Source organism: Xiphophorus couchianus, chromosome 8, assembly GCF_001444195.1.
Source record: "Xiphophorus couchianus chromosome 8, X_couchianus-1.0, whole genome shotgun sequence".
NCBI classification, from domain to species: Eukaryota; Metazoa; Chordata; class Actinopteri; order Cyprinodontiformes; family Poeciliidae; genus Xiphophorus; species Xiphophorus couchianus.
Window position 1 is genome coordinate 9555313 of NC_040235.1, and position 18781 is coordinate 9574093.

The 18781-nt window shown below is 38.9% G+C and overlaps 1 protein-coding gene and 1 long non-coding RNA gene across 8 annotated transcripts in view; one reads left to right on the top strand and one right to left on the bottom strand.

The window, feature by feature from the left end:
• The window catches only part of strbp (spermatid perinuclear RNA binding protein), a 100946-nt gene extending 86272 nt beyond the window's left edge, over window positions 1–14674 (bottom strand). For 3 of the 7 annotated variants that reach the window (XM_028025038.1, XM_028025035.1, XM_028025036.1), the window contains exon 1: window positions 11672–11819. The gene's annotated coding sequence lies outside the window, so the exon portion shown is untranslated. Of the gene's footprint in view, window positions 1–11243; window positions 11343–11671; window positions 11820–14580 lie in introns of those variants that run through there. The other 4 variants (XM_028025034.1, XM_028025033.1, XM_028025037.1 and 1 more) reach the window with 4 other exon arrangements.
• LOC114149297 (uncharacterized) lies at window positions 10616–13903 on the top strand. The gene is made up of 3 exons (XR_003596481.1): window positions 10616–10988; window positions 11068–11200; window positions 13537–13903. It is a non-coding gene; the product is annotated as an uncharacterized LOC114149297 (long non-coding RNA).
• Window positions 14675–18781: the final 4107 nt, after the last annotated feature.

Below are 18781 nucleotides of genomic sequence, written 5' to 3' on the forward strand. Positions count from 1 at the left end.
CTGGACACCATCATCATCTCCGGTTGCCTGCTACGAACAGGACATCTTGACTGCTGATTGCGGTGATGGACTTGACCTCTTTTGACCTCGGACTTTGTGTTTTCTGCGATGCACCGTCCGATCTCAAGGAGGGGGTGTCAAGAAAACTGGTATGAGGTTTGAGATCTATCCAGGTACACACAGAAAAAGGTGCATGAAAGCCTGAAGGAAATAAAGCAATCTTGTGTTTTGATTTATAATGATTGAGTGTTTTGATAAGGATTAAGTTGAACATGGATGAATACAATAGGTAAAATGACTGTATGTAAGTAATCACTGAATGATTCACTGAATGATTCTGAAGTGTACGAATCATGATCTGTAATAACATGACAACAATGAAATGATTAAGGTTTGATGATTTATAATAAGTGAAAGAGGTGATTAATGCTTAATGGAAATCAGCACATAGTTTTTAATATTTGACTGTGTTTAAAAGTTAATCAGAGGAAAGCACATAGGTTTTAATGTTAAAAAGAAAAAGGGAAAAAGCAGAAGGGGAACTTGTGAGTTCCTGCTGTCGCAAGCAGTTCTGAACAGATGGCCAGACGCACAGGATGGGTGGGGCAGTATGGTTGGCTAAGAACAACACGCTGAGGAAAGGACGGTACTTTCCATCCCAGCCAGCAGACAGGAGGAGCCGAAACCACGTAAACTAACACTCCCCATACACATATATGGCAGAGAACTGTATATAAGCAGACGGAAAAGGAGAAGTTCTTGTTCTTTGTCTGCGGCACCGAAGTAGAGCTAACAGAAGAAGCAGATCGAGCAGACCACACCCTGGAGCCACGGGGAAAGCTGAAGCTTCGTGCCACCAAAGGGAGACAAGTTCCAATCGTCCAACCCGGGTTCCTGATTCGATCGTCGGTCTCACCTCAACCCAAACATTGCAACAGACTTGGATAAAGGACAAAGGTCCCGGAGGGATAAAAGAGTTGGGTTTTCAAAAGCAATTGAACCCTCTCTACTTTGCTTCCATTCTAAAGAGGATTTTTTCACACAAAGGATAAAGATTCAGACCAAGGTTTTCGGACGATCCTGTTGCCAAAGATCCACCACCAACTGGGTATGAGTTGAACTCGCTTCCTAAAAAGCTATCTCAGAATCTGTGACATAGGTTAGGGAAAGAGACAGGAAGGTATGATTATACATGTTGATCTTATTACACTGCTCTTGACTTGTATACAATTGATTATTGATTTGTATGTCACATATCCCTGCTTAAGCTTGCTTAATAAATTCTTACTCTAAAATTCTAATGAGGTTGGTGGACATTGGAATTAATTGAGTCATTTAATCATTTTTTAGTTCTTTTAATAAAGGTAAAACTAAGGTACATGGTTCTAGTAAAGAGGAGGCTTCATAATTTCCTTTGGCGAGAGTAAAATAATGACCCAGGGACTTACATCCAAGTCACTAAATTTAATCTAGCCGGTTCCAAGAGCAAGTTATATTTTAGAAAGCGAGCTACCGTTAACAGGAGTGGTTATTGGAATTACGCAGCTGTGAGGGCTACTCAGCTGACTGTTTCTTAACTGAAAAGGGTCGTAACTTCTGGATTGGAGGTAGTTAGAGCTAGACGAATCGCTTTCGACACCAGTTTAAATAGATTATCTCTTATAGATCTCTTTTAAGGTAATACCCAGGTCTTAGAGATTTTCCGGACCTGTTAGACAGAGAACTGGTCAGTAGTCAGCCCCGGAGGGTTGTGATGAAGTGGGCGGGGCTAGCTATTGCAGGATAACGGACAATAGTTAGAAATTCAAATTATTTAAAATGCATCAAAAACAACAACCACAAAGGAATTCCAGTTTGAAGAGGTCTTATGATTTGCTCTTCTTCTTTCTGGCATAATTAGGCATAGGCAGCTTTATCCATTTAAATGGGTGCAAAAAGTTAGAAAATGTTGTTTTAAAATACTGTCAAACCAAATCAACGGTATATAGTCATTTTAATGGATATAAAAGACAGAAAACCAGAGGTTCCTCCAGTTGTATGAAACAAAGAGTAACAGAGTGTCCTGAGCTATTATTGTAGTTATGCTTATAGGTTACTAAATTGAAATGACATTTTTGTAAAGTGCCTTGAGATGACATTTGTTGTGAATTGGCACAATATAAATAATCTGAATTGAAATTGAGTGTTCTCCCATCCCCACATGCTGCTGCAGATTGCTGCTATTATTTTTGTTTCAGGTATCATCCTTTACATGATCAGGCCATTCTTTAGTTTTAGATTCCTTGTGCTTCTGTTTGTGCCTTAGTATTTCAATACAGTCTTCAGTTGTGTATATTCTCTATATTTCTGTTTTGTTTTGAAAACACATCTTCTGCTTAAGTTTGAGTTTTATCCATGTTTGCTTAATGTTTTCCTGTTTGCTTATGGTCTTCTCCCTAATTAGTGTTATGGATTCCTCCAAGACTTTAGTTTTTGAATCTCCTTTTATGTAAAATTATAATTATTTTTTTACCTGCCTGGCCCCTGCCCTTTCCCTGCTTTTGGGTTTTACTCCTTCACATGTTGTGACAAAAATTGCTTAATATTGTGAACCGGGTATTTTCCCCCTAGGCCAAAAAAGTCTCATGCCTTTTTCTATTTTGGAGTTTTTACATAAAAATTTAATGGAATAAGATGCCTCACAGTAATATGAACTTGCAATATGCTGAAGTCGAAAAACATAATTTCATTAATAGCAGAAAACTCCTACTTTTGGGCCCTCGAAACATTTCCCCCCAGTTACTGCCAATTGTTAAATTGGGCCAGTGTCACTAACAGTGGTTATGGGACTGATATTTTACAAGCTAAACAACAGCTATGCAAATACTTGTATTCAGTAAATTTACAAGATAAACAGGACTTTGTGGTAGTTGTCTTTCAATTAGACCGGAAACATATAGAGATAGAAAGGTGGCTAGTGGATCCCCTTCTACTGCTATGCCATAGGCCTCCTCAGTGATCAGTATATTTAACCACAACTGTGTAATAGAGCTTACCCTCGACAACCAATTTTGTTAAAAGTGTTAGAAATTCATTAAATCCATTTCATTTAGGCAGATGCTTGGTCCACAAGCATCAAACAAGTTCTAGACAACTTTGCAGCTCATTCTGTATAAACTACTTTATATTAAATGTTTTTGTAAAACATTTTAAAAACATTTAAAAAGTCTCTTGGGAACCTTTTGGTTTTTATCACTTTCGAGCTTAAGAACAGTTTGTATTTTTGACTCGGTTAGGCTTTGCTTTTCATTCCACGTAGTGACTGGAAAACAGAAGGTGAGGGAGTCTTTTTCTGTCAGCCTGTTTTACCAACATCATGACAGGATGACTCTGGATTGCTGCAGGGAAGATGGCAAACCGTTCAGCCTTCTTAAAAAGCTGGGTCTCCAACCTTGGAGTGTCTTTGTGAAGGAGGATGCTGACCTGAAACCCACACTCTCTCCATGTGCAAGCCAGTGTAGGTAGACCAAGTCTAAGAAAGCAAGTATGTTATCCTGACAGTGTCACAGAGGCTCATGTTTGTTTGCAGAAAAACTTGCCTAAGTGGTAACATAGCATCATGTTCCAGGTGCCTTATTTAGAAGAGTTGTTACCAAACTGATTATAAACTAAGTTTCTGATATGAGAGGTGTACATTGGTATCCAGGAAGGAGAAAGATTCTTTGTCCCAGAGGTTAATGTGTTTCAGTATGAAATGTGTATCGAAAAGCATAAAGTTTTAAAAAGATACCAACTGAGACTAATAAGAATGGGTCACTATCCACACTGCAACAAGTCATGTATCAACATCAGCTGAAAGGGCGCTCAGCACATTAGAAATGATCACTTCAAAAGCAACAGCAAACGACAGATTAGAGTTCTAATATGGATTTCAGTACATTTTTTGAGAACGTCTAATTAAACAAAAATTTTTACATTTGGCCACAAAGACCGTTGTTGCATTTGATTTTTGTCTTTATATATATACTGTATATATACTGTATATTTGAAAGAAATGTCAAGGTGCAATGTTATTTGACAAACTATTCACTGGCATTTGCAAAGCAGTCAATCTAAAAGGCTGTACCTTCTTTGATTAAAAATAGGGACGGCTGTAGATGTTGGTCTCTGCAGATGTATTAAGTATACACTGTGTTTATTAATATCTATTTAGGTATATTTAGTGATTAGAGTACTAACACAGATAGCTATAAGTGGTCTTAGCGAAGGTCTCAAGTATTTGTGGAGATGAGCTATTCACGAGTAGCTGTGGTTCCTAACCCCTGCAAGTACTGAGGTCCACTGTAATGTACTTTTATCTAGGTTGCACACAATAACAATTGTTCGTGTAGAAAAAGGCACACAGAAATTCACCATTGATGTAGCATTTAATCTGTTTATTTAGCCTTTAGCACTGTCATATAGGTTTTTAATACCACAATGCAAAAAACAAAAAATCTGTCCTTATCTTAAAAGCCTCTAGTAATGCAAAGCTGGATTTTCACACATTATATCTTAGATGGACAGAAGAAAGATGCAGTGAGACAGCTCATTAATAAAAAGTAAGAACAACGTATAGATTCTTGCTGACAAACACAGTCCTCTTCCTCTCCAGATTTCCAGCTACACACATATGCACACAGGCAGCTGACTGAAAGGTAACTGTGCATGCACTAGTCACACAGACTGATGATGAGTGTGCTGGAGTGAGAAGATGAAAAGATCTCAGAGGAAATATGGTGGCGTTTCACAGCAAGTGCTGTCGTCTGCTCTCCAGCACGTATAAGTGTGTCAGAAAGAGTTCGCTGCTCTGCTGCATCCTCTGCTATTCATACATGTTCTCCCAGCAAGCTCCCCATATACGCCTGAATCCAGCTCAGTAGACATGAAGCAGACATCACATTCTCAAATCTATATGCTACAGAAATATCTGTGCATCCATCCATCCATCCATCCATTTCCTGTTCACCCTTTGTCCCTAATGGGGTCGGGAGGGTTGCTGGTGCCCATCTCCAGCTACGTTCCAGGCGGGAGGCGGGGTACGCCCTGGACAGGTCGCCAGTCTGTCGCAGGGCAACACAAAGACATACAGGACAAACAACCATTCACACACACACTCGCACCTAGGGAGAATTTAGATAGACCAATTAACCTAACAGTCATGTTTTTGGACTGTGGGAGGAAGCCGGAGTACCCGGAGAGAACCCACGCATGCACAGGGAGAACATGCAAACTCCATGCAGAAAGACCCCGGCCGGGAATCGAACCCAGGACCTTCTTGCTGCAAGGCAACAGTGCTACCAACTGCGCCACTGTGCAGCCCTCTGTGCATCCATAAAGTTACAAAGTGGCCACACACAGCAGATCTTGCACCAGATAAACTTTGCAGGCTTTGCACGCGTCTGTGAATAAATAGGAAGTACGAGCAATTAATCCTTTTACTACATTAACAAAAAGCAGGTGTGATCTTACATGTATGAAGTTTTAATCTTGATTCTGGCATGTCATTCAGTTTGCCAGAGTCCCATAAATCCCCTTTTATTAGACAAACACCCACATCAGAACTCTCACCAACATCTCCCCGATAATCTCCATAACCAATTATAGGGTGATCTGCCTCTGCGTAAAATGAAAGCAACGCTTAATCTGCTAACCCCAGTCAGTGGGTCATTATGGGGGAAAATACAGCTTCCAGCCACACGAGCTGACTAAAACCACGAAGATTAGCTTATTTATTAGTAGCAACAACTCGTATAACTATTGATTTATTGTGGCAACAGTAAACACTATAAAGATGCCAGCAAAACCCAAATGCTAAAAGTAGAGTTGTGACTGATATTACCATTTTTTTAAATATTACATTCATAGAGAAGCAATATATCAGTGTATTTAAGTAAAATGATTGTGTCCTGCGTAGCGGTAAAATCAAACTATTTAATGTAACAAGTTTTGTCAAAGTAACTTATTCAATAATCATTCATTTAAATAATACTTCTCCCTCTCCTTCCCATTTATTAAATACACCAAAACTAAGAACCTACACCATGGTCACTCTGTAAAGGCCTCAGGATAAATTTTGATGGACTTTTTTAGTTAAATAGAAATGAGACAGGAGCTATGCTTTTTCTGCTACTTTCAAAAACCTCTTTCGAAAGAATCAGCAGCACATTTTGGTTTAGATATTTTTGTCCTGTAGTTCTTTGAAAATAAACAGAGAACATCAGAATTAGATCTACTATCTGTATTTACATGGTGAACTAGAAATTGGCCAGGAAAGGTATAATTAGTACATCAGAAGAAATATTAGCAGTATTTTTTCTGTGACTATTGCTGCATATACAGATTTTTAGTTTATTTATCCTCCATTGCTTCCCTCTTAGACACATAGTTGAACTAAGGTACTAGAACTAAACTGGCAACCATCCCTTCCTACTCCCAATATGGTCTACCTGGTTTAAATTAATAGCTTGATCTTCCTGGAACTGTGAATGAGGGTAAGCTACAGTTTCCCTGATCTAAGCTCTTTTTGATACAGTAAGCAGAGCTGCATGGGACATGAGATGAGGAGGGGACAGGGGAGAGTTACTTCGTGCATGTGAATGCGAGAATGCATGGAGATGAACGTGTGCATGTTGAAGAGAGAGGGAGAAGGAGAGGAAACAAAATGGAAATAAACAACAGCTTGGATCTGTGTGGAAACGGGCTACTGTCATATGGTCTGTTGGGTTTTGGCCAGGAGAGCATATGACAGTGTTGGGTAGAATGCTGAGGAACATTGTCATTATGATGCAACATCAAATAAGAATTAAGTTTACTTCTTAAACAGTCAGTAGTTTGGAGAGGGCTATTTGCTAAGCTATATTCTGACAATCTGCAGGACTCCTTCCAATATCACATCACATGTCATCTTGAAAACCAGTGATAATGTAAGTTAAACAGCCACTAAGTACAGATGTAAAAAAATCACTTACCATGAGTACTTCAACACCAATTCCAAATACTGGCAACATGTAATATATGAATCATACAAATAATATCTATACAGTATACATTTAAGTCTTTTCTCAATAAGAGCTCCTATACTGAAGAGTGTTCTTATTATCGCTGTCTCTATATATGGCGAGACTACTGATTCAAAATGAATGAATTTTGGGACATAGAAATGGTATTAACCATTTGGTTACCAGTCAATTTCTAAGTACTGGTAAATCTAAAAAAAAAAACAAAACATGCATGTTAAAATTCAAGTGAACTAATTTCTTTTCTTTTCCTTTTAATTCCTTCAGCAAAACGATCATAGACTTATGAGTAAAAACTAGGTTAAGAATTAGCAATGTAACAAACAACTAGTCTAACAGAGGCTCTGATCAGGGATTTGTTGGTCAAATAATATGGACCCCAACCGATTTGTGGTTCACTATTTGTAGATTCATTTATTCAGGAATTTTTCTCTAGAATGTAGTTTGCAATTATTTTGTATAAAATTCACTTATACTTCATAAGAAGTATTTAAAAGAAAATGCTGCCTGGGAAGATGACATGCTGCTTGATGCACTATTGGCAGAATGTACTTTAATGCACTTTTTAAGTTTAATAAAAATCAGGTAAAGCTTGGAGATTTTTGGTTTGATGTATAGTTAATTTTATTTCTTTTGGCTTAAAAACAATTACTTAAGAGTCTGTAGCACATGATTTTTTCTCCTTTATTTACCATCCTCCTTAGATAAAAGAAACAGTAAAATCAGTACCAGACATTTTTTGGGATTGCTGTATTCATATTGCTAAAAAATAGTCACAAAACTATTGATAAAAAAATATCTGAGACGATACAATGTCCGTTGAGGATAAATACATTTTGTTCTAATTTGTTTTTCACCAACTGTTTTGAAAATTCAGACAAAAAGCATTTCTCCCATAAATGAAGTATGTACTAATAATTTTTCACAAGGTCAATTAAGCCTACGGTTGCAAATCAAACTGCTGATAATAACTCTTATAAAACATCATTTACTAAGCTAGGTTATCAGTTAATAGGAGCACTTGTAACACTCCCCTAATACATTTTAAGGATATAGACCCTTAGCATGCCCACATAGCTAGCAATTTACCTTTTAATGCAGCGGATGCTCCAGATCATCTAGATACCGCAAACCTGGCAAACCAGTTCTTTCATAGTTCATTTCAGGTTCAGTTTCATGCTAAATATCTGAGCCTTACAAGGCCATCTCTCCTGTCCTGTCTTTCTGTCCAAACTGTCTCACTTTGTTTCTCTCCCTGCCTTGGATCTTGTGTCTCTGTCACTCTGACCTCTTCCTGGATTCCACACAGAGGTGAAAGGAAACAGGAATGGCTTTAGAGGCAGTTGGCAGGACAATCTCCATTTCTTCTCCTTTTGTAGCTCTCACACTCAACACACACACACATGCACACCCGGTCAATATTCCTGTTTTGGTGGCTTTGTTCCTTTGCCAGTTGCGAAGATGTTTCCTCAAACATGATGAAAGCCATTCCTGTTCCTGCAGATGGCATGCAGGGGAGAGTGGGTGTTTGCATGTGTATTTGCATGTGTGCAAGATCAACAGCAGAGATAGATATGGTCAGCAGGATGGATCTGAATCAGCAGAGTGCAGATGGGTCCTTTATTACAGTGTAAGGAGGAGGAACATTCAAAACAGTGGCACTCTCTGTTGCCTGCTGCCCCTTTGCACAGTCACTCCTTCAGCACAGCACCAGTGGGACTCCCAACTCCCTGTTGTGCTTACAGAAACCTTGGCAGCCAGCATCCATGTCCCCCAATAAGGAATGCTTTTGCTTAAGCTTTAGCCAATTGGATTAAAGCTACATTTCCCTAGCTGACATAATTCCAAATGTGCTGCTGTAAGCTCAAATCTGAGACATGGTGGGAAGACTCATGTTTCACCGATAGATACCAGAACTCACATGCTGCTGGGCAGTGCAAGAAGAAAGAGACATCCTGTGTCTGTTACTGAGACTCTAAACAATTTGAATAGGGAACATAATATAAACATCAGCAGAATCCCAGACAAAAAGCAGACATTGGAGGGTTTACATAAAGAAAGACCTGTACCAAGCAGACAAAGGAAAACAACAAGTCCAAACAAAAAAAAGGAAAAATACACACACACACACATATATATACTGTATATATATATATATATATATATATATATTTATCCGTGCTCATGTTAGTGGAATTACTTGATCTTAACCGGAATGGTGATTCTACGTGATAAGATGATATTAGGGCAAAATGTATCTGGGTTTTCCATCCAGGATCCATAATGGCTTTGTTTGTCCTTAATCTGGGTGCAGGCACAAGTAAGTTCCATTAGTGGAAATTAAACCCATGTCTAAATCCACTGAGGCAACCAGTGCAAACTCTTGCCTGAATCACCTGATTTATACCAGGAATAACATGTGGAAGCCTGGAAAACAGCCTGTAATATACACAGGGAATCTGTTAAAGGCAGCAGTTCCTGTAACACGCTTGTAAAGATGTGTACAGAAAAAAAGACACTTAAAAAATGAATCCTTTGTTGCAGTATTTTGGAAGAAAAAACTACTGCAAAAGAAAAAAAGGAAGGCTTTTATAGTTCTTTATTAGCCATGCTAATATATGTGGAAGGTGCTTAACATATCCAAAGTGACACGAGCATCATCATCATAACACTAATTTAAAACAAATAAAAATAATTTAAAACAAACAAAACAGGCAGCAATTTTATAAAAAATTTTTTGAAACAATTTATGAAAAAATAAACATAAACCAAAAAAAAGTGTTTTTTCAAAAAGATTTCACACACCGGCACCAGAACTTAGAAAAAAATAATAATCCAGGAAGACAGACAAAACATAAAATAAAAGGTCTCCATATCCTCATACTTTTGAGCAATGAGGAAGAGTCGGAAACTTTGTCTCTAATAAGATTCCGGAGTTTGGATTCAAGATGCACCCAGGCTTTTGCTGGCCATTACAAATATCTGTTTATTTTTTTATAGGTCTGACCTATAAGCTATATTTTTTAGAGTGGATGAAATAAAAAAATGTGCTGTATATTCTTTGATAAAGATCCTGAGTAATGCAAGAAAAAAAAAAAAATCTCCATATATGCTTCAAAGAATTGGTTCCTGATCTTTATGTTATCTTTATCATATTTAGTAAAATTGAAAACTACATGCTGTTGGTTGATTCATTTACAGACTGAAAACAGAGGAGGGTCTTAGTTTTGATGCTTTAAATGAAAAGGAATAGAGATTCAAATCTATCTATATTTGACCTGCCCCTAGTTAAAAGAGATTTTAAAAAGAGATAAAAGAGAAATGCATCCAATTTTTATCCTTGATAGATGGTGCATCTTCAGTCTAGATCTTTCACACCAAGGTAAAGTCTGAATATGAACAGCCTCACTCCATGTCTTCCTCTCTCAAAACGCACTGACAAACTCCACTATATGCAATACAAGAGAAGCATTATATGGCTGCAACAAGCAACACCCTAACATCCCGTTTCTACTCCATAAATCAGCTCTAACCAGGCAAGGGAAGCAGGAACTGGACTTATTCAACAAACAAAGACACCCCACATTACTATCCCAACTAGAGCAGGTATGTCGTGCGCATGTGTGTTTGTTGGATCATCTCAAGCACATGGAACTGGGTGGAGCAAACAAAAATAACCCAAAGGCAACAGGGCCATTAGTCAGGCTGGGAGATCACCAGGGACCAGGACCTGATAAACCAGCACAGACTGCTGGAGCACAGCAGATAGCAGCTCCATTAATTAGCCAGTGAATCAGAACAGCAGCAAACTGTTGCCAGCCACATACTGTAAACATCAAGCATGAAAGATCTCATTACGCTAAAGCTGGGAGGTTAACTAGTGGATAGGCTTGTTATGATTCCCGCCTCAATTGTTGGAGGAATAAAAGGAACTACAATTACATCTCAGGTGTAAGTATGCAAACAAGCTGGTTCAGCGAGAAGGAGCGGGTGCAGCTGAGCGTTTCATCATTTCATTTCTTCTTTTCAGGCACGCTAAAAACTCTGCGGGTATACTTCTGCAGCAGCTGCTGCGTGGGGAAATGGTTTAACCTCAGAGCCTCAGGAAATTACTTTTAGTTCCCTAAAGCGACGTCCTGACGAGATTAAAAAACAGAACAAAGGTGACTGATAACTTTTGTGTGTGTGTGTGTGTGTGTGTGCCACCTCAGCTGGCAGGTGTTTCAAACATCTCAATAGAATATAGAGGCGAACAAAGAGCCGAGATATCTCGCAGTGGGGTACAGTGCGGAAGTGGCCAAACACCTGCAACCGATACTTACGTTATTACTTGAATCACAAAAACACAAGCAAACAGTTACTGAAAATGCTTTTACAATATGAAGGTTGGGGAAAGTTAATATTTTCACTTATAGTTCCTCTTTTTACATTGGCACAGACAAGCGAAAGCAAACCCAATAAAATAAAAATAAATAAATAATTCTCGATGGTTTTCCATACATTTACCAGATAGAAGCCGGTGGTAAACTAAATTGCACATTTCCAGCACTTGCAGCTATGTTTTCTCTCCGAGCGAGAAGCGCGTGTAGACAGAAAATAAGGGGGAAAAGTCCAGAAAGAAAACGGTAACTTACTGAACTGGCAGATAGTTGTTGGGAGTCCAACACGGAACAAATCCAACTGAGTAATGAAAGGGAAAAAAAGCTTAGCCCGACAAATAACAGAGCAGTCCAGTTCCAACGAGGACAAGTCCGACACTAACAGCGCCTTGACAACCAGCAGCGAAAGCGAGTTCGGTTAATATGGCAAGACGAGTGATTATATAATTTTCACCAGCTCTAAAAAAGGCTACATCCCTCATTTATACCGCGAGGGGGCGTCACTAGGCGACAGTAGAGGTTCTAGACCAAATTTTTCACGGGAGCCAAGGTGAGGCCAGTGATTTTTGGGGGATTTTATCGGCCAAAGATGTAAGTAAGCCACTTGTGCCTCTGGAGCTGCAGGTTGCAAACCCCTGATCTTGCAGATCCAAACTGGCATCCTATCGCAATACAACTGGAGCTAAAAGTGCTACATCTAAATTTATAATTTTTTTATTGAAGTGAAACTTAAAAAAATAAAAAATGAAATTAATACAAGAGACCAATTAGTTGTGGTTTCTTAGTAATATTTCTGCATAGAGGGGACATTAAAAGTCTTAAAATGTCACATTTTTATGTTCTAAAAAAAAATTTAAGCTCTAATAGACTATTAAACAGTAACTAATCTGGAGATGGATTAAAGAGAACATGCTGCATCAAAGCATCAAAAATGACACATTTTAATTAGAAACAAATCCTAGACTGATTCGGAGGCAGCTGTGCCTCCAGAGGAAAGGCAAAACACTTTTATTTAGCACCATTCATACACAGGCTAATTCAAAATATTTTTCCAAAAAAGCAGAAGAGTCCACTATCACCAGAGGTAAGACATTCATCTGTCTGGACAGGCTCCAGGAATAGATTCAACCCAAAATCTTTGTGTTGGGAAATTCTTGTCCATTTATATGAAAGATAAAATGAGTTTGTGGTAATCTTCATCGACTGTGATGCCATGTTATTTTCAAACTGGCGACTCCTTTTGCTTAGCACTGCAGCCAGTGTGGCAAAAATAATGTTAACATCCTTTGACAAAATCTTTGTGTTGGTAAATTTATACCTGTCTTATGGGATGTCAAGGTAAAAATTTCTTGTCTTTTTGTTTAAATAGTTCTTGCCACTATTATTTTCATAGTTGCTATTCATGTAACCGTGAAACATTTTTTTGTCTACCTCCTGTAAATGTCGGTAAGTTTTCATTTCACACCAAGACAACCAGAATGAGGAATATGTCTAACTGTATCTGGTTAGACATATAACACAGAATCAGAAATATGACAAAGAGGAATTCCAGATATTTATGTAGCATCTCTTAACTATTTGCATTTGGAGTACAGATGAATTGGTTTAACGGCAATTGCAAGGAACTGCAACTCTGTTTCAAATATTCAAAGAAAGGGATACAAGATATAAGATATGTATGTTTTCTATTTAATCCTGGTCAGGATAGTGGCTGGAGGTGAAGCCAATCTCATTGGGTGACAAGCAACACGCTGACCACTGCCAACACAAAACATTGGCAAAGAAAATGAGAACCATTGTGGACATATAGATATGTAAAATACAAGCTTTTCCATACTTCCATGAAGAGAAAAGTTCAGAAAACATGTTTTGCTGTTTCTCGATACTATTCCAGAAAATCGTTTTGAATCTACTTAGGATGTGTTCATTTTGTCTTATTGTTATTATTAGCGACAATAAAAGAAAATGTTTGCCATCATAGCGTATGCAGAATAACACTAAAGTACCAGTGACTGAAAATGTTGATGTCAAAAAGTTGAATTTGTGACAGGACCATTGCTTCATTAAATTCTACAACCGCCTGCCATACCGCCGCTTTGCCGATCTCTCCTGTCTTGCAGGAGACAACAGAAAGCAAAAGAGGGGGAGAATTTCCCTTGAGATGAATGGCGGGATTGCGCAGGCGCGAACGAGGTCGACTCATTCCGGTGGAGACGGGCTGAAAATGGCAAGTGCAAAAAAAGTGCTGCATTTACTTAATGGGGAAAGGATCAAAGATGGATAACAAGGTGGCATGGAGCGATGACATCTTATTTCTGAACGTTTTAAAATGTCGGATTATAGACAACAAGAGAACAAGATATTGAGTCATTTATATGAGCTAAATATGAGATCAATTTGACAACAGTCATTTTAAATCAGATTAAAATCAATCATTTAACTAAACTTACAGGGTGATGAAATGTTCTGTTGTCAAATACAGAAACTGCAGAGACATAAAGAATAAATACAGAGCCTGTGCTGAATGGCAATTAGTCAATTATTCATGCTCTAGGGACCTCTTTGTAAGAGCAATACAATTAATCACAAACAGAGCAAATCATGATTACAAAGCAAAAAGTGTCCCCTCTTTATCGAGCAGAATCATTACGCTCTCCCAGACAGTGTTATAAATAATTCAGCAATAAAAGCTTGCCTCTGCTTGCCTGCCTGGCTGCATGCAGCATAAAATAATCCCCTCCGGTGCTCGGCATCGATCTAAAGAGGGCGTCACCAATTAGAACAAACCTCGGGACCAAATTAAGTTCAGTCAACATTCCTGCTGTCGAAAATGCCTGCGACGGGTCAGCTTAGATCAGCCAGGGATTAGGAGGCTTCTGTCAACTATCAATAGCCATGTGCCTGCAAAGACACAAGGGGGAGGGAGGTAGTGCATGGTGTGGAGCAGGAAGGGGGGGCAGTTTCAGTGCAGATCCAGCAGCCAGCCGATGATGCTGTTTGTCCTGTCCGCGGATCGGAGGAGAGAATCACCCATCTACAAGCGGTAACAAATTCAATCCTGCACTGGACATATCCTGTCCCAGATCCCGCCGCCGAACGGCTCTTTATAATACAGCTTCAGAGGACAAACCCAGGGAGAGATGGAGAGGAAGAAAGCAATTTACCTGCGCACTGCTGCTCCCGATCAGCCTGCTGATATCACTTCCCACTCTGTGTTGCTTCCAGGGATGCCGCTCACTCCGAGCTGCTGCTCTCCGCTCAATTTAGACGACGGGATTTGTTCACGTGGCCGCGCTCGCTGCTTGTAATTGGCGGAGCGGCGCGAGCTGTAGGTGACTGCCCCGCACCTGTGCTTCAGCGATGCGGGGATGGGATGGCCACTCGGTGTGTGAATCTCTCAAACTTCCAGGATAAAACGGGTCATACCTTTTTCGGCTAAATACCAATTGCAACACTGAAAATTTGAGTTTTTCCTCATGCATAAATGTAGTTGTGGGTCTGCCATTGGGGTGGGAGCCTTAATCTCCATCTCCCAAAGAAATTGCAGTTTGGACAAAAAAAAAATTTCTTTATTATGTAATTTAACAGAAGCTGAAAAATAGACTAAGATAGATAGATCAGTGGAGAGTTTTGATAAGGGTTATATGAGCAACTGTCCAGGGTGGCAATAAAAAGGGGGGCACACTTTGAAGGGTGGGATGGATGGATGGATGGATGGATGGATGGATGGATAGATAGATAGATAGATAGATAGATAGATAGATAGATAGATAGATAGATAGATAGATAGATAGATAGATAGATAGATAGATAGATAGATTTTTTTAACATAAATTTTTGTTATCATTCCCCCTCCGCCATGCTGTCTTGGGCAGAAAGCCCATATGAAAAAAATCCCCTACTTGCCTGTTTGGTTTGTTGATATTCCAGATCACAAGCTATTATAAACATAAAAGTAAAACATCACAATAATGATATTAGCTAAGTGTAGGCTACATCTGTTCCACATCTGTTAGTAGCATGACTGACAGATTATCCCTGCCCTCTTTGAATGTCATTTCAATAGAGTGCTGCCATTATCAGATTTACAAACCCAGGCATTAACTTACAGTCTACAGCAACATGCAACAGCAACACAGACATGAAGGGAAAGAAGCTGCCTAAGTCTAGTGGACCAGTATATATATTTTTTTAAATCTCAGAGTGCAGTGCAAAAGTCTACTTACACATATGGGTAATGTATTGCAACATTCCTGCACATTTAGGCTTGAAGGTTGCATACCAGCCTGGAGCAGCCCAGCGAATACAGACCATACCTCATCTCCAGTTTAGCATGCACACTCCAATATACCATGTGCACACAGTTTTTCATTTACCTGCAGAGGCTACGGCATAGAGCAGTCAATGGTGCAGGAGTATTTTTAGATTTCATGTGGGTTGCAGATGCTGCTGTACTCAACTAGCTCACAACAATCAGAAAGCCATAAAACCTTTTTTTCCTTTTCCTGGAACATTTAATGATATTTAATTCCCTTTCAGAATTCCTCATCTATGTTTGTCCTTAAGTATTGAGTTATTTAAAAAAAAATTAAAATAAAAGTTTGTTGTGCATCAAACACTTTTCTGACTGATTAAATTAAATCAAATATAAAACATAACCCTGCAGTGCCCTTAAAAATTTGCTCTACTTTGGGTTTTTTTTTTTTTTGTCAGTTGACATTATCAGATTAAGCAAAAGTAAATATCAGATGAACATAACAGCAAATTTTTAAATTTTGACTATTTTTAGGGGGAAAATGCTATCCAAACTAATATAGAAAAATGTAATGTCCCCATTTTTTCATCATGAATTAATGGTGAATAACTACTTCAGTTCAATTTTAGTAGCCACACGGAGGCTTGATAACGACCAGAAATAAGTTAAATGCAAACTGATTGACAACATGCAGCAAGCTAAAAGATATCAAACAACATCACATCATGTTTATTTAAAGGTATTCAAGGTCATGTTTATTTAAAGGTATTCAAGATGGGACACATTATTTATTTGTTACATCTGTCCTAAGAACATTCAAAAGCTATTTCTAAGGTTATAGTTAGAATAATTATTCATAAATGAAGAAAACATGGAGCAGCGGTGAACCTACCCAGGAGTTTCAAGTTATTAGAGAGCAAAATAACTGCTGCTCAAAGAGTAAACATATTCCCAATTTCACATTTTTTAAGAAATATCTTAATGATCCCCTTCCAGGAAAATTTTATTCCAACTGAGGAGTCAAAAGTGGTAGTTTTTGGAAGGAGTGCGTCCTATTAATCTAACGTAAAATTGACCACAAAAAAGGTCATCCAGCTACATTCAAACATGGAGGTGGCAGTGTGATTACTGGCCTGTCTGCTGTTTCAGATCAACTCATTGTAATTGATGGAACCGTGACCTCTGCTCTCTGTCAGGTCATGGCCTTAAGCTGAAGCACAATTACCTTGTGCAGCAGAACAATGATCCAAAGTGGCAGGTCCATCTCTAAATGGATCAGAATGAAAAAAAATGAAGGTTTTGGAGTGGTCTAGTCAAAGGTCGGCCTTAAGCCCTATAAAGATGCTGTGGCATGACCTTAAACAGGCCATTCGTGTCTGAAAACTCTCTAATGTGGCAAAACTAAAACAGTCACACAGAAAAGAGTGCAGCAAAAGCAAACACCTGAGAGCAAATTGTCGCTAAGGGTGGTCAAAGTGTTTAGGTTTGGAAGTAAAAATTTTTTCACCCTAGGCTCAGTGGGTTTGGATAGCTTTTGTCTGTAAGTAAATAAAATCATGATTTGAAAACTACATTTTGTATTTACTGAGGCTATCTTAGATTGTTTTTATTGAGATTAAATATTTAAGTAGGACAAAAAAAGAGATTCAGTGTGGGGAGCCAGGATTTTTTTTGTATGTGTTTTTATTTTAAATCCTTGTTTTTAATTGGTCCTTGCTGATTAGACGCTGAAATGGCCTCCTGGCTATTGGCATTGAGGCTCCGTGTTTTTCCCCTAACACAGTTTTGGCCTGAATTAAAAGCACATTAGGTTTTTTAGGGCACCATTTGGATTGAATGTAAGAAACCTGGCAGAAAACCTACAGAAAATATTCCTGCTAGCGTACATATAAATCTCAAACACATTTACAAAATTGAAGCCACAAAACTCAAACGTATGCCACATTTTACATCATAACTGATCTCTTCTTCACAAGGTTTGTTTTAATCCTGACTGAAGGATAACCCTTGGTTTTTTGGCAACAGGAACCTGGGGGGGTTACTGTTTTTGAGAACAAAAGCTAAAGAGCAGAGAATAGACCAACATTCCCTCCTTCTGTTTCCCTCTATTCTAACCTTTATCCATCATCTCTTCATCCCCCCACCATGCACCAACACAAACGCCTGCCATCTGACACCCGCCTCCAAGGAGTTGTTCAAGAGCCGCTTTCTAAAAAAAAAAAAAAAACACACCACACACACACACATATGAACTGCTGATCTTAGTGAGGATCATGTCTCATGCTCTCCCCTCCAAAGTGGGGAATCAGGCCAAATGGCACAGAGAAACAGACGGGAGGGCAGACGAACAGACACTATTTCCCATCGCTAATCAGGCCGTCGTGCACATCAAAACAGAATGCAGGATGATGGAGAGGGACTTCCTGTTGGTGGACGGTGCAGCAGAGGATGCAGCATGAGGGCATCAACCGTTGGTCACTTGGTATGATGCCACCTGGCTGTGCCACCGCAACCAGGACCCTGGGATTTGTGTGTGCGTGAGGAGTCTTGCTGGGTTGGTCCGAGCTCGGACGGGTAGCAGATGGCGGAGCCAGTGTGGGTCGAACATACGAGCAAGGTGGACTCGCACACATGGATGCACACCGACTGCTCTGCCTGTGGTTACACAGTCAGAGCTGTCAGGAAGAGTTCAACAAATGCTAATCTGACAATCACACTCAACCAAGCGTTTGTAACTCTGAATAAATGTAGAGATTTATTCATATTACTTTTGATTTTATGTGATAGACTGACATGTTAGTGTTCGTGTAGCAAAAAGAAAATACTTTTATTACAATACCTGTCTTCAGCCCCTCTGAATAAATACTTTATAGGATCGCCTTTTGCTGCAGTTACAACTGAAAGTCTTTTAAAGTGAGAGTCTGTCAGCTATTGACTTATGTAGTGAAATTTTTACTCATTTTTAACTTGCAAAACAGATCAGGTTCAATTAGACAGAATACTTAGTGTCATTAAGGACCAATTTTTAAATCTTGAGACTGATTCCCAATTAGATTTATTTCTGTCTGATTCTAACCAATAAATTAGCTTTAAACCAGCATTGTAGCCAT